Genomic DNA, 13,140 nt, shown 5'->3' with positions numbered 1-13,140 from the left:
GTCTGAATCTCAGGGAAAATAATCAGAGGGTAAAAATCTGAATTCATGAGTCATCAGCACATGGCTACAGGAGAAGCCATCGACAAGCACAGGATCATTCAGAGGAAAGGAGGAGAGTTAAAGATTGTCCCTTCTGGTCTGGGACCAGACTCACGGTCTCATGGGAGTTGTTTTAGGCTAAATAAAACATTAAACTCGCTTACCTGGTAGGCATTAAAACATATGCAATACTAGTGAACATTTAACCTCTGTGACTTTTTTTGGCTCAAAGAATTTTACAAATAAAATTTTAAATCTATTTGTTATAAATAAATACAATTTTACAGTCCACAGTTTTCATAAGAGAACTTTGTTACTGTTACTCTCAAAAAACAAAATATAAAAAGGAAAACATTTGAAGTAAATTTGCAGATGCCAGATGAATTATGGCATTATTGCTCCAGAAATAGTTATTTGAGGATGACATGAAAGACAACCTTCCCATTCTCCCCTAAAATGTCCCTTGCGAATCTTGTTAAACGTCTACATGGCCCTAGAAGATAGGACTCTTCTTCCCAGGAATCTGCTCCTTCTTGTAACCATTTCTCATCTAATCTATTTAGGTCAATTTGTTTGTTTTTCTAGCTAAACATTTAGAGATTTATCATTGAGGGAGTACACGATGGTTACTAGTAACAACATCATGACCATTACTGAGTTTGAAGCATGTATCAGGCACCATTCTAGGAGCCATGAGCAATCTGCTCAGCAAGCCCATGAGGCAGGCATCAGCATTTCCATTTTACAAACGAAATGGAAGCTCAGCAAAGTTGAGCAACTTGCCCAAGGCACATTGTTGGTAGCAGAAAAGCAGAATTCAATCCCCGATCTGTCTTTCATTAAAGCCCCTGCGTGCTCTTTGCGCTACTTCCCTAACTCATTTAGGGACTGACTTCATCACTGCATTATAAAAATAGTAAACATATTGTTATGATAATTAACAAATTATTAGGTTGAACCACATGAAACTGCAAATGTTTGGCCATTTTTGACATACAAAAATGGGAATTCCATATGGCTTGATCTTATACAAGCACACACACAGGTATTTGGGGGGAAAGTCTGGAGCAGCAGTGTGAGTTTCTAAAGAAATTCCACACCCAATAGAAAGGGTAGAGGAGCACCAAATATTTCACTCAACTCATTAACAGAAAATACATGTTATGGCTAAAAGGGAGAAAGAATAAATAGAAAATATTTGAATTTACAAGATAAGGGAACTGTTTAAAAGTTTGTTTTGAGGGGGGTAAGAAGAGAGGGAATTGGAGGAAGGTGGTCAAAAGGTACAAACGTCCGGTTATTAGACAAAGAAGTACCAGGGATGTGATGTACAACATGACGACTACAGCCAACAATGCTGTAGGATATATAGGAAAGTTAAGAGAGTAAACCCTAGGGGTTCTCATCACAAGGAGAAGATGTTTTTCCTTTCTTCTTCTTTTTTTATTGTATCTATATGAGAAGACGGATGTTAGCTGAATCTACTGTAGTGATTATTTCACAATATATACAAATCAAACCATCATGTTCTATGTCTTAAACTAATACAGAGATGTATGTCAATTATTTCTCAATAAAACTGGAAAAAAAATTTTAAGTTTGTTGTGAAAGACAGTAATTTGTTAGTTTAAGTGAAACCTTATGTATCGACTATAGGTTAACCACCAAGAGTACTGTGAAACACAAGCTAATGAAACACACAAGTGTGAAATTTAAATGGTGTATAAACTAAAATATGTTTTCATCTATATGAGGGCATTAAGCAAATTTAAAATATTCTAATGGAATAACATTTTGGAAAAATGACAAAGCTGAACAATTGAAAGATAGGGAGAACCCTTTAAGTGAGGCATAAAATATTAGAGATAAAAGGAAACAGAAATCAGTTATTTTAACCCTTTTGTTTTACTGTGGAGGAAACTACAGTTCAGGAAGATTATATTAGCAGGAATTAAAACTCAGGTTCCTGACTTCCAGTCCAGGGCTCTTTGAAATAGGTCAAAATAGCATGCTATTTGAACACAATAATGTCCTTGTGCACTGCAACTGGCCATGGCATGTATTGCAGATGTAAGGAAACTTTCATAAGGCATAATTTTTATCCTGTAGCATGATGAGGTTGCTAAAAGTAAATATATTAAATATGTTTCATAACCATAAAATAAAAATACTATATAGGACTTCCCTGGTGGCGCAGTAGTTAAGAATCCACCTGCCAATGCAGGGGACACGGGGGACATCTTCCCACATGCCACGGAGCAACTAAGCACGTGCACCACAACTACTGAGCCTGCGCTCTAGAGCCCTCAAGCCACAACTACCGAGCCCATGTGCCACAACTACTGAAGCCCGCACACCTAGAGCCCGTGCTCCACAACAGGAGAAGCCACCGCAATGAGAAGCCCGCGCACCACAACGAAGAGTAGCCCCCACTCGCCGCAACTAGAGAAAGCCCACGTGCGGCAACAAAGACCCAACGCAGCCAAAAATAAATAAAATTTTAAAAATTAAAAACACTGTGAACTATAAATTTAACAGCATTACATTTTCTTATTCAGCCCATTATTATTATGGTATAACAAGAACACTGCCTTCTCTCAAGATGTTTTTCTAATTGCTTTTGGATGTTGTTTTGCCTTTTAAAAAAGGAAGGCATTCTAAAAATAGGATGCTGTCAAAATGGTCTGAATTTCAAGAAAAAAATCTCACACCTGTTGGCTGAGACATAGTTCAAAAAAAGCATGACATTTAGTATATGTCATTGGTACAAAATTCAGCTATAGATATCCACTGTTAAAAGATAGTTTGCCTCTAATTCAAAATATATAGCAGAAATCGGCTCTCTTAATTATTTCCTTCCTTCATTTATGAAGTGGTATGTTCTTCTGGCCAAGCAAGTGTATTGTTATGTGCCTATGCTTTGCTTTATTTCTCATTAGAGCATTTTTATAGAAATAGGAAAGAGTTGACTGCCATGGCTTATCATTCTCCCTATCTGGTGCTTTCCTTGAAGATTCCTTTGAATCCCACCAATCCATCAATCAATCTGAGATTTACAGCTCAGAATTCATGATTTCAAGGAGAATAAATAAGTGATCCTGAAGGAGTCTCAAATTCACTAAAGAGATAGAAAGAGACAACCACTAGTAGAAGAATCAATGTATCTTTCAAATGACCAAGGAAACTCCAGCTCCCTCTTAGAAACCCCATGGAGAGGAGAAGCCCATCAGAGCTGCCTGGTCAATATCCCTGCTTTCAATGGAAGAATTTAGAATACTGGATGGTGTATGATGGCTTAACCATCAGCCAGAAGGGCTTCTTGACATGCTATCTGGAATAGCAAGAAGGTGTTCAGAACCTTGAAAAGCATCACTGAAAAAGAGAATTCATTTTCTACATACTGAACACAGTCAAGTTGCCTCTCTCAAAGGGTTATGTGGATTCATTCATTCGTGCAACAAGAATTGACTGAGCACCACCACATGCCAGGCACTATTCTAGGAGCTAAGGAAACATCAATGAACAAAATAGACAAAAATTTCTGCCCTCGTGCAACTTGCTTTGTACTAAGGGGAGACAAACAATATAGTAAAATGTGTAGTTTGCAGATGGTGATAAATGCCATGGAGAAAAATTAAGCAGGAAAAAGAAATTATGTGAGATAATATATGTGCCTTTAAAATATATTATAGCATTTAAAATATATTAAAAGGGTTTTTTTTCCATTAATAAAAGCTCTGAAAAGTATTTCATTGGTTTCAGGGTTGAAGTTGAGAAATTAAATTTCTTCTTGGGGGAGTAATAATCTTACCCCACTACTTGTGAATAGCAAAATAATAATAACTTTTATTTATCAAATGCCTGCTCTGTACTAGTAACTTTACATAAAAATACTTACTTCATGTCATTCTGTAAAATGGATATTCTCCTCATTTTACATATGGGGAAAATGACACTCTAAGAAACTCAAAATCACAGATCTTATCATCTTATGTTAGAGCTGATTCAAATGTAAATATGCCCGGCTCCAAAACCCACCCTGCCAGGCTCGGTTCTTGTTTGCTGTTTAGGTTTAGGGTGTCAGGAGATGAAATGAGTCAAGAGGGAAGGAAGCTATTGCTCCCTTCTTGGGACCACCCACCCCTGCCCAACTCCCCCACCACTAATCTCCTGCACAGAGAATATCAGTCTACATACATATGTGTAAATTGTTGGATTTTAGGATTCCAAAATCCAGAATAGAAATCTCTCATTTGGTACAAGCCATTGCAAAAATTCACTTTAAATTTGGTAATGTGGCCTTTCCACCACCATTTGAGATTCTAGAGTATCTCTGAAAAGGAGCATTTTGTTTTCCCCTCAAACTGGTTGACAGCACTCATTTTACTACTTCGTGTTTGGGTATTAAGCATAAGTAGTAATTACAAAAGGATGGAGTTAAGATTTAGCAGCTAAGCACCAGAAAAAAATATCATGCCAGAGACCATGATTTTTGTTATTTTCTTAAAGAAAATATTTTTTAAAATTAAAACAAAATATATGGGTTTATTCACCTTCACAACAAATAAACCTAATAATACTAACCAGAGCAAGGACCAAAAGGAAAAACCCTCTAAGTAAAAAATAACATGGTGAAACATGTCTCCTCTTAAGCTGGTTACGTTACTTTTTTCTTGGTCCTCTGCCTCTTAGCCTATTCATTTTCAGTTTAGTCAAAATTCAAATGCTTAAAAATCATGTTATCAATCATTTAATATTAAATTAGTGAAAACTGTAATATTTTAATTCACCAATCTGATTCTTTATTAGTTCTCTGAGCAATCATGCCTGTTTTGTGGTTGTTTTTATTTTTTACCATTATTTTCAGGTCTGTCCTTTCTTTTCAAGCAGCTGCTCTTCTGAGACAGATATTCTCAGTGTTCTATAAGCTGCGTGCCACTCCTAAGCAAGGCTGAAGAAATGTGTTTCTCTCTGGAGCCTTGCTGTGATGCCTACCTTCTCACCATCCCCTCCCCCCATTTTTATTTATTTTTAATTGAAAATGCAATGTGGTAATAACACTGAAGGACAAAAATTTTTAACTACATTTGTACACCTGTTTTAATTTTGCATGTAGTCTTCTACCACATAAGGCCCTGCTATTTTGGTAATTTCTAGTTGATGCCCCACATAGATTGCCTGGAAGAGTGACTAATATGCGTTTTAGACTCATTCTCTTTTAATTCACAGCAAAACAAAAAACAGGTTAAATACAGTGCAATATTTGAATTAAATATTTAAAGCTAAATGTAAGCAGATTACTTCACAAGGGGAGCTGAAGTGTCATTTGGTTTTAGATGGGCTATTTTTATGCTAATATAATGGGAATAAACAGTAGCAGGGAAGATGGGGGCCTGGAGGGCTGCTGGTGGGGAGGATTTTGGTGGATTCACAGCTATCCCAGAAGGTTACAGTGATTGGAGACTGATGGGGTAGAAACAAAGGATGAGCATTAAGAACTGAAAAAGCTGAGAGTGGGTGGGAAACAAAGATTCTGAGTGGGCCAGAAAAAGTAATGAGTTATTTAAGAAAAAACATTTAAATCAAGGAATTGAATGAAAAGAATAGAAGATGAGATGGCAGCCCCAGATATACCTGGAGCCCCATCTCAGAGTACCTCTAGAGCAAGGGAAGAACTAATCAGAATTGTCTATAAGCAGAGCCCAGACAACACAGTGTTAAATCTATGACAAGCTCTCCAAGTAATATACACGTGCTTGCCTTTGGTTGCCCTAATTTGTAAAGTGTTCCTTCAGCACATGGTTTTGCACATGGTAGACATTTGACACATCTGTTGATTGTTGACTGCTGGTGAAATTATCTGAAACAGCTGGCTTTACAGCTTGTACAGTGGTGGACATGGTGGGCATTAGGATTGTTACAGGGCACAGAGTAAAGCTGTGAGTCCTTGGGGCTTAATCCTTAGAGAAGACTCCATCTCTAAGATGTGACAAAAGCCCCTTACGGATTTGTCAGGTCCTTGTTTACTGTCACACGGCCAAAAAAAAAAAAAAAAAAAAATTAACCTTTTTCCAGTGCAGCAAATACCATCATTCATGTTAATTCTCTAACATTTCTCTGCACATCTGTAGATTAATACAGTATCTTTTCACTGTGACATGATGGGTGAGAATGCTTTACCTACTATAAGGTCCAGGAGTCTGTCACCAGCATCTCATTATTATAAATAGTAATGGCAGATCTGGACTTACGAACATTAACATTAGCATGGCTGGAACTCCCTTGCTGGAGAAGGGTTCATTATAAATATTGACTGTAATTCCCCTTTTAACTAAAAAAAAAAGTGAACTCTTCCTACAGTAATATAATCTCAAATTATAGGTCCCTAGCCTCCTAGAAAGAAAGAATAGAGAGAAAAAAATAGTGCTAAAAAAATACCCAGCCAGCATAAAACTACTGTGTAATTTAAATAAACTTAAACAAAGCAGGGGATAAAAGTCATCAAGTAGTAAACAAAGGGCGGGAAAATTAATGCAAACAATGAACCAACAGGATGGTTAATTAGCTTCTTTGCAAAGAACATTTGATTTCTCCCCTGAAAGAAGTGGTGGTGACAAACAAGCCTGACCTATCAAATATCTTCAGGTACAATGTAATATGTCCCCCCCCATTGCCTATAAAAGAAATCCCACTGAACTACTGTGCATGGTGGTGAAATACCATGGATGCTTCTAAATTACTATGCATGGCATCTTTTCTCTGGGTTGTTTGACAATGGTCCTTCTGTTTTTTTTTAAGCTCTACAATTGCCATGTGAATTATTCCGGAATAGAAGTCTCAAACTCAAATACCCACAGGGTTCAAGCAGCAGCAGTGGGGGTAAATGGATGGGAGTAGCGGGGAGACGGTGATGAACTGGAGAATACTGCTCCATCTAAGGCAGTCAACTCTTGCCAAGAGAGCCACATTATCTAATCCTTAAAAAGAAGCTTAAAACTCAGATTTGTGTGTCAATTTTTTATATCAAAAGGGCCATACAGAACTGGCTAGGTAACTTGCAGGGTCCAGTGTAAAATGAAAATGAAGAACCCCTTGCTCAAAAATTACTAAGAATTGCAAGCTGGCAATAGTAGAGCATTAAACCAAATGTGGACCCCTCTCAGCGCAGGGCCCTATGCTGCAACATAGGTTGCCAGCCCATGAAGCCTGCCCTGCAGCTATACAAAACAAGCTCAGGAATCACCCAGTTTGAGACCCTGCTCTAAAGGTTCTACATTCTCTTCCCACTTCCCCTTGTGACTCAAAGCAAACAAATGCAAGAAGGCTGGAAGAGTTTGGAGCATGCCCTACAGCAACCTAAGTGTCCATCATCGGATGAATGGATAAAGAAGATGTGGCACATATATACAATGGAATATTACTCAGCCATAAAAAGAAATGACATGGAGGTATTTGTAGTGAGGTGGATGGAGTTAGAGTCTGTCATACAGAGTGAAGTAAGTCAGAAAGAGAAAAACAAATACAGTATGCTAACACATATATATGGAATCTAAGGAAAAAAAAAAAGGTCATGAAGAACCTAGTGGCAAGATGGGAATAAAGACACAGACCTACTAGAGAATGGACTTGAGGATACGGGGAGGGGGAGGGGTGAGATGTGACAGGGTGAGAGAGTGGCATGGACATATATACACTACCAAATGTAAAATAGATAGCTAGTGGGAAGCAGCCGCATAGCACAGGGAGATCAGCTTGGTGCTTTGTGACCACCTAGAGGGGTGGGATAGGGAGGGTGGGAGGGAGGGAGATGCAAGAGGGAAGAGATATGGGAACATATGTATATGTATAACTGATTTACTCTGTTATAAAGCAGAAACTAACACACCATTGTAAAGCAATTATACTCCAATAAAGATGTTTAAAAAAAAAGAACAGAGAAAAACATGGCTGGTGGCTTACAAGGGAAAAAGTCTCTCCTTTGTCTTCACCAAGTCTTAAAACCAACTGGAGGATTCAGCTGTTGATAGGTATGTGCTTGTGGAAACGAAATCTTCAGCCCTATTAATTCAAAATACCTAAAAGTCTGTTGCTATAGCCAAAGTCCTATAAAAAGTGATACTCCCCTGAAAAGCTTTCCCATTCATGGCCCATCTATTGAGTTGGGTATGTGCAATTGCCATCAAAGAGGAACAGTCACTCCACAAGTGACTGTCACAAGTCAGACATCCTTCACACACGCGTGTGAAGGATGAAAAATTTCATGAAAATACAGTCATAGTTTTGAGGGGCTTCCCTGGTGGTCCAGTGGTAAAGAATCCATCTTCCAATGCAGGAGACGCAGGTTTGATCCCTGGTTGGGGAACTAAGATCCCACATGCTGCAGGGCAACTAAGCCCACGTGCCACAACTATTGAGCTCACGCACCTCAATGAGAGAGTCCGCATGCCGCAAACTACAGAGCCCACGTGCCCTGGAGCCCACGCGCCACAACTACAGAGAGAAAACCTGCACGCCACAACTAGAGAGAAGCCCGCGCGCCGCCACAACTAGAGAGAAGCCCGTGCGCCGCCACAACTAGAGAGAAACCCGAGCAGACTGCGTGCTGTAACAAAAAGATCCCGCACGCCTCAACAAAGATCCCGAGTGCCGCAACTAAGACCCAAGGCAGCCAAAAAACAAAAACAAATAAGGAAAATAAATAAATAACATATTTTAAAAAATATAATCATAGTTTTGGTTTTTTTTCATGTTTACTTATTTATTTAATTTTTTGGCTATGTCGGGTCTTCACTGTGGCACATGGGCTTCTCTCTAGTTGTGGTGCGTGGGCTCCATAGTTGTGGCGCGCGGGCTCCAGAGCACGTGGGCTCTGTAGTTGCAGATCACGGGCTTAGTTGCCCCACTACATGTGGGATCTTAGTTCCCCGACCAGGGATCGAACCCATGTCCCCTGCATTGTAAGACAGACTCTACCACTGGACCACCAGGGAAGTCCCACAATCATAGTTTTGAATACATTAGTTAATATGATTGTTTAGACAAATGCTTCCCATTTAAAGTGATGTTTGTAAGGCATACTAGGGTGAATAAACAGGCTGCTTGTAGCTGGAGGTGACTGGCACATACCTCCGCCAGCATGCTGGCTGGAATGTTCCATTTAGAGGGCTTACTGGACAGTTTTTAAAGATTAAAAATATCTTTCATAAAAATGAAAAAAAACTCCTTAAACTGATCTGTCATATACATTTCATATTTCCATATGTCAGGTTTATGTCAATTGAGATAGACATGTGCTTTTTGTTTAATTACAATTATACTTTTCAGAATAGCTTAATACCAACAAAATGCTAATCACCAAATTGGCTTTGTTCACACCCAGCAAGATTCTAATCCAAACTCAAGAAGAAAAAAATCAAAGCTACTTGGCTCCACCAAAGCCAAAGTGATGGAGATGCTCTATGGAAATCAAGCAAAAATCACAGGGCTTAAGCCTGTCAAGGTAGAAAAATGAAAACAACTCCAGGATCTTTAAAAAGTTTGGATTGAACTATTCTGCTAGTTCACACCGCTCCCCTTTTTTTTCATTTTCATTTAACATTGCATTTCCTCTTTCCTAGTCTGATGTGGCCACAGTTTATTTTTCTTTGCTGACTGGAACAAAATAATTTTTATTTTTTAATTTGTATTGAAACTTTGATATAAAAAAATTCTAGATGCTCAACCTCTTTCCCGCCCCTACTTCTTGCTTACAGTGAACCTCTTTTCAATGAATATCTAATGAAGGTAGCTGTTAAATAAAAATGAATGTTATATAAAAAAGTAAGAAAAAAACCAAACCTATTATTCAATGCAGCGATTTTACCTCCACATGTAGACCATATATGCATATGTGCAGAGATAATGGGTGTATCTCTGGAATAGAAGTAAATGGAAATAGTACTACAGTATCAAAGAGAATAAATTATTCCACTGTAAATTTATCTGTTTATTTTTATCTCCGCACCTCCACCCCTGCTGCTAGAATGCAGTTGGGTAAGAGATCTGCATCTGTCTTGTTCCACTGCTATGTGCCTGGCACATAGTAGATACTCAATAAATAGGTGTTAAATTCAATTGACTACATAGGATCAAAACAAGTTATCATTCCCTGATTCTAGGATTGGAAATAGAAGGAAATCTGAGACATGTAGCAGGACTACCAACTTCCCTAAATTCCACTGGCTTTTTTATTCCCTAAATAGAACCTAACTCCTGTGGTCACTGCACCCAGCAACTCCGTTGCTTTCTGGTCAGCCTCTAATTCCTGTAGCTCATGCAGACATGAGCTTGGGCCTCCTTGAAACTGGCTGGGACAAAGATTAACTTCTTCCCAGAACCTAGTAACGGCTAATGAGCTCTGTAGAATAATATTTCTAAGTATTCATCATACCGGAATCAATATCAATGTGCTGTCAGTGTGTGCATTAGCCCCACAGTCAAACAAAGAACAGCCCTTACGGCCCAGTAATGACACTGGGCGTGGATAGCTGGGGATGGGCAAGATGATGCAGAGATGACTGTAGCAGCTCTCCTCAAACACAAGGCTTCCAGGATGTTGCACAAGACGGTCATTCTTGTACTTTGTCAGAGGTAGGCAGCATTTAGATTCAGCCACTAATAATACTCAGCAAAATAACTCTCTTTTATCTTCCTAACCCATGAGATGGATTACAGCTTCCTGACTGTAAGAGAAGTCTACTCTTCTATTCCTTGCTGGTGTTGGCAAGGAATTCAAATATCTTAAAGTTAGCAGAGCACTACATATGTAGCTGGTAAGACAGGTACAACAAACTTGAATCATTACTGACTCAGGTAAGACCTGCTTTTATTACAACGCCATCATGCCCACACTCATTCGTGTAGCATTTCCCATACTCAGATCCTGCTAGAAAGATATGTCAAGCAAGGGTACTGGCAAAAGGTCTGAGCATCAAGTCTGCATTACTTTAATCTCCGGGATCAGAGTAGGATCTGACCAAGATTCATGCTCATCCCTGTAGTAAAACGGATCTTAGTGCTGTAAGTGAGATTTCATTCTACGTGTGAAATCTGTTTTCCAATTACAGTGAGAAGGGTGGGGTGAGTTCGATAGAGTAAAGATGACTGCTCTGACAGTATACACAGTTAAGATGCTATAAAACTAAGATGACTGTGGGTAAGCAGGTGGGCGTCACAGTCAAATCACATTGATTTGGAATCCTGGTCCAATAACTTATTAACTATATGACCTTAGCCGAATTTGGTAACCTGGCTAAGACTTAGTTTCTGTAAAATGTAAATAATAATAACTTAATCCTATAAAATGAGATTGTTACTCTCTATCTCATAATGTCATTATAAGGGCCGAATAAGTTACATACAATGTTTAGTCCAGTGCCAATACATAATAAGAATTGAATAAATAAGAGCTGTGGTTGTTACTATGATTTTTCTTTTTATCACCCCACCATGGCCTAGTTATCTACAAAGAATTAAACTTCTTTGTACCTTTGTAATTCAGTGAAGAAAGCCATAACCAAAAGCATAGAGGAAGTTAGTTTCTTGTCAGGCTTCCATGGTCTAAACTTGGCCACACAATAAATATGATCTTAATGATCTTTCACTAATCACTGTGAAACAAAATTCTCTAAATTCTAGAAAGTTTCAGTGAAACACCACAAAATGCAGCCATAGAGCAATCTCTCCCATCCCCCATACACACGCACACCCCATCCACCCCTTGGGGATATATTAAACTAAGACAACTGAAATAGCCTTAGCCAGTAATTAAGACACACAGCTAATCAGAGAGCAGCACAGGCTGTGGCCCTCTGCAAAGAAACCGAGCACCCAGGATGACAGCTCCCGTTACTAGGGCTTTGTTCTCCTAGAGCAAAAAAAGCACAAAAGCATAAAGTTGGGGAACTGCAAAAGCATTTTGAACATTTGCAGAGGCGAGGAGAGATCACAGGCTCCTCTAAACTAGAAGGAGATTCTACCAGATAACTGCGTCAGCCCACACCCTCCAGCGCCTTCCCCACCCTCAAAGCATGACTCCACTTTTCCTATCATTGCCTTTAAGGAATCTGGCTTCTGCGACTTCCAGTAATGGTACAAATCACCCATGATGAAGCAGCTGAGAACACTGTTAGACAAAAGAAAAATTAAGCAAATAGGAAACTCCTTAAAATGCTGCCTTTGGTTATTTTTATTCCTAGCAATTTATGTTACCAAAGCAAGTCTTTCTTCGTTGCTTTTCCTCGGAACTAATACTTTAAATGAATTCCAACGGCCACTGAGTGATTTTCTCCAGACCCTTAATCCAGCCACTAGACGCACTGTCCCCTCCCCCATCACCATCTAGCACTCCTCCCTGTCACCTTAGAGCTTCTGACTTAGCCGTATTCACACCCAGAAGTCCCAGCAGAGCTTTCTGTTCACATTTTACGACATACAAAAAGCAGGCAATGAACAACCCATGCTCCTAAGTGCCTGCGATAAAGCCAGGCTGAGCTGACCTCTCCCATCCCAAACAGCTGCATGTCAGGCACATAAACTTAAAGGACCAAGAGCAGCATGTGTGTGATGTGTAGAAACAAACTAATTAAATCCAAGGTCTTTCATCCCAGCTAGTGCCTAATGGGACCAATAGGCTAGACTCTGTGCAAAAAAACCCACAAAAAAACAAAAAAAACAAATCACTCCAAGCTAGCAAGAGGTACTGCTTTTCCTGCTTCCTGTGATGCATCTCTTTTAGGCTCAATAAACAGCCTCAAAGAAGAGGAACTCAAGGGTCGCCATTCATTCCTGTACGACTTTTCAAATAAAAACTATCAGCTCGGCAGCACTGAGCCAAAGACCACTCCCTGATCCCAAGTGGACACACTGATCAATTGGACTGACATGCGCCTCCTCCTTTCCCTCCCTTAGTAGCAATCAGCTGCACCTGGGAAATCCATTGCCCAAAACAAAAGGCAACTCACTGCTCCTTATCTGATAATGACAGGTCATATTTTTTAGAAAAAAAATTAATAATAATGAAGAGGCCTAAAGACAGAGCTAGGAGTTGAAATAAGCACCATA

The 13,140-nt window shown here is 39.2% G+C and overlaps 1 protein-coding gene across 6 annotated transcripts in view; it reads right to left on the bottom strand.

Moving 5' to 3' along the window:
• Positions 1-13,140, bottom strand: part of AKAP6 (A-kinase anchoring protein 6) — a 584,194-nt gene that overhangs the window by 461,626 nt on the left and 109,428 nt on the right. The gene's annotated exons all lie outside the window — the stretch shown is intronic.

Source organism: Balaenoptera musculus, chromosome 2 (genome assembly GCF_009873245.2).
Source record: "Balaenoptera musculus isolate JJ_BM4_2016_0621 chromosome 2, mBalMus1.pri.v3, whole genome shotgun sequence".
In the NCBI taxonomy this organism is placed as follows: domain Eukaryota; kingdom Metazoa; phylum Chordata; class Mammalia; order Artiodactyla; family Balaenopteridae; genus Balaenoptera; species Balaenoptera musculus.
The sequence above is the reverse complement of the archived record's forward strand: the minus strand, read 5'-3'. Positions and strand labels throughout refer to the sequence as shown.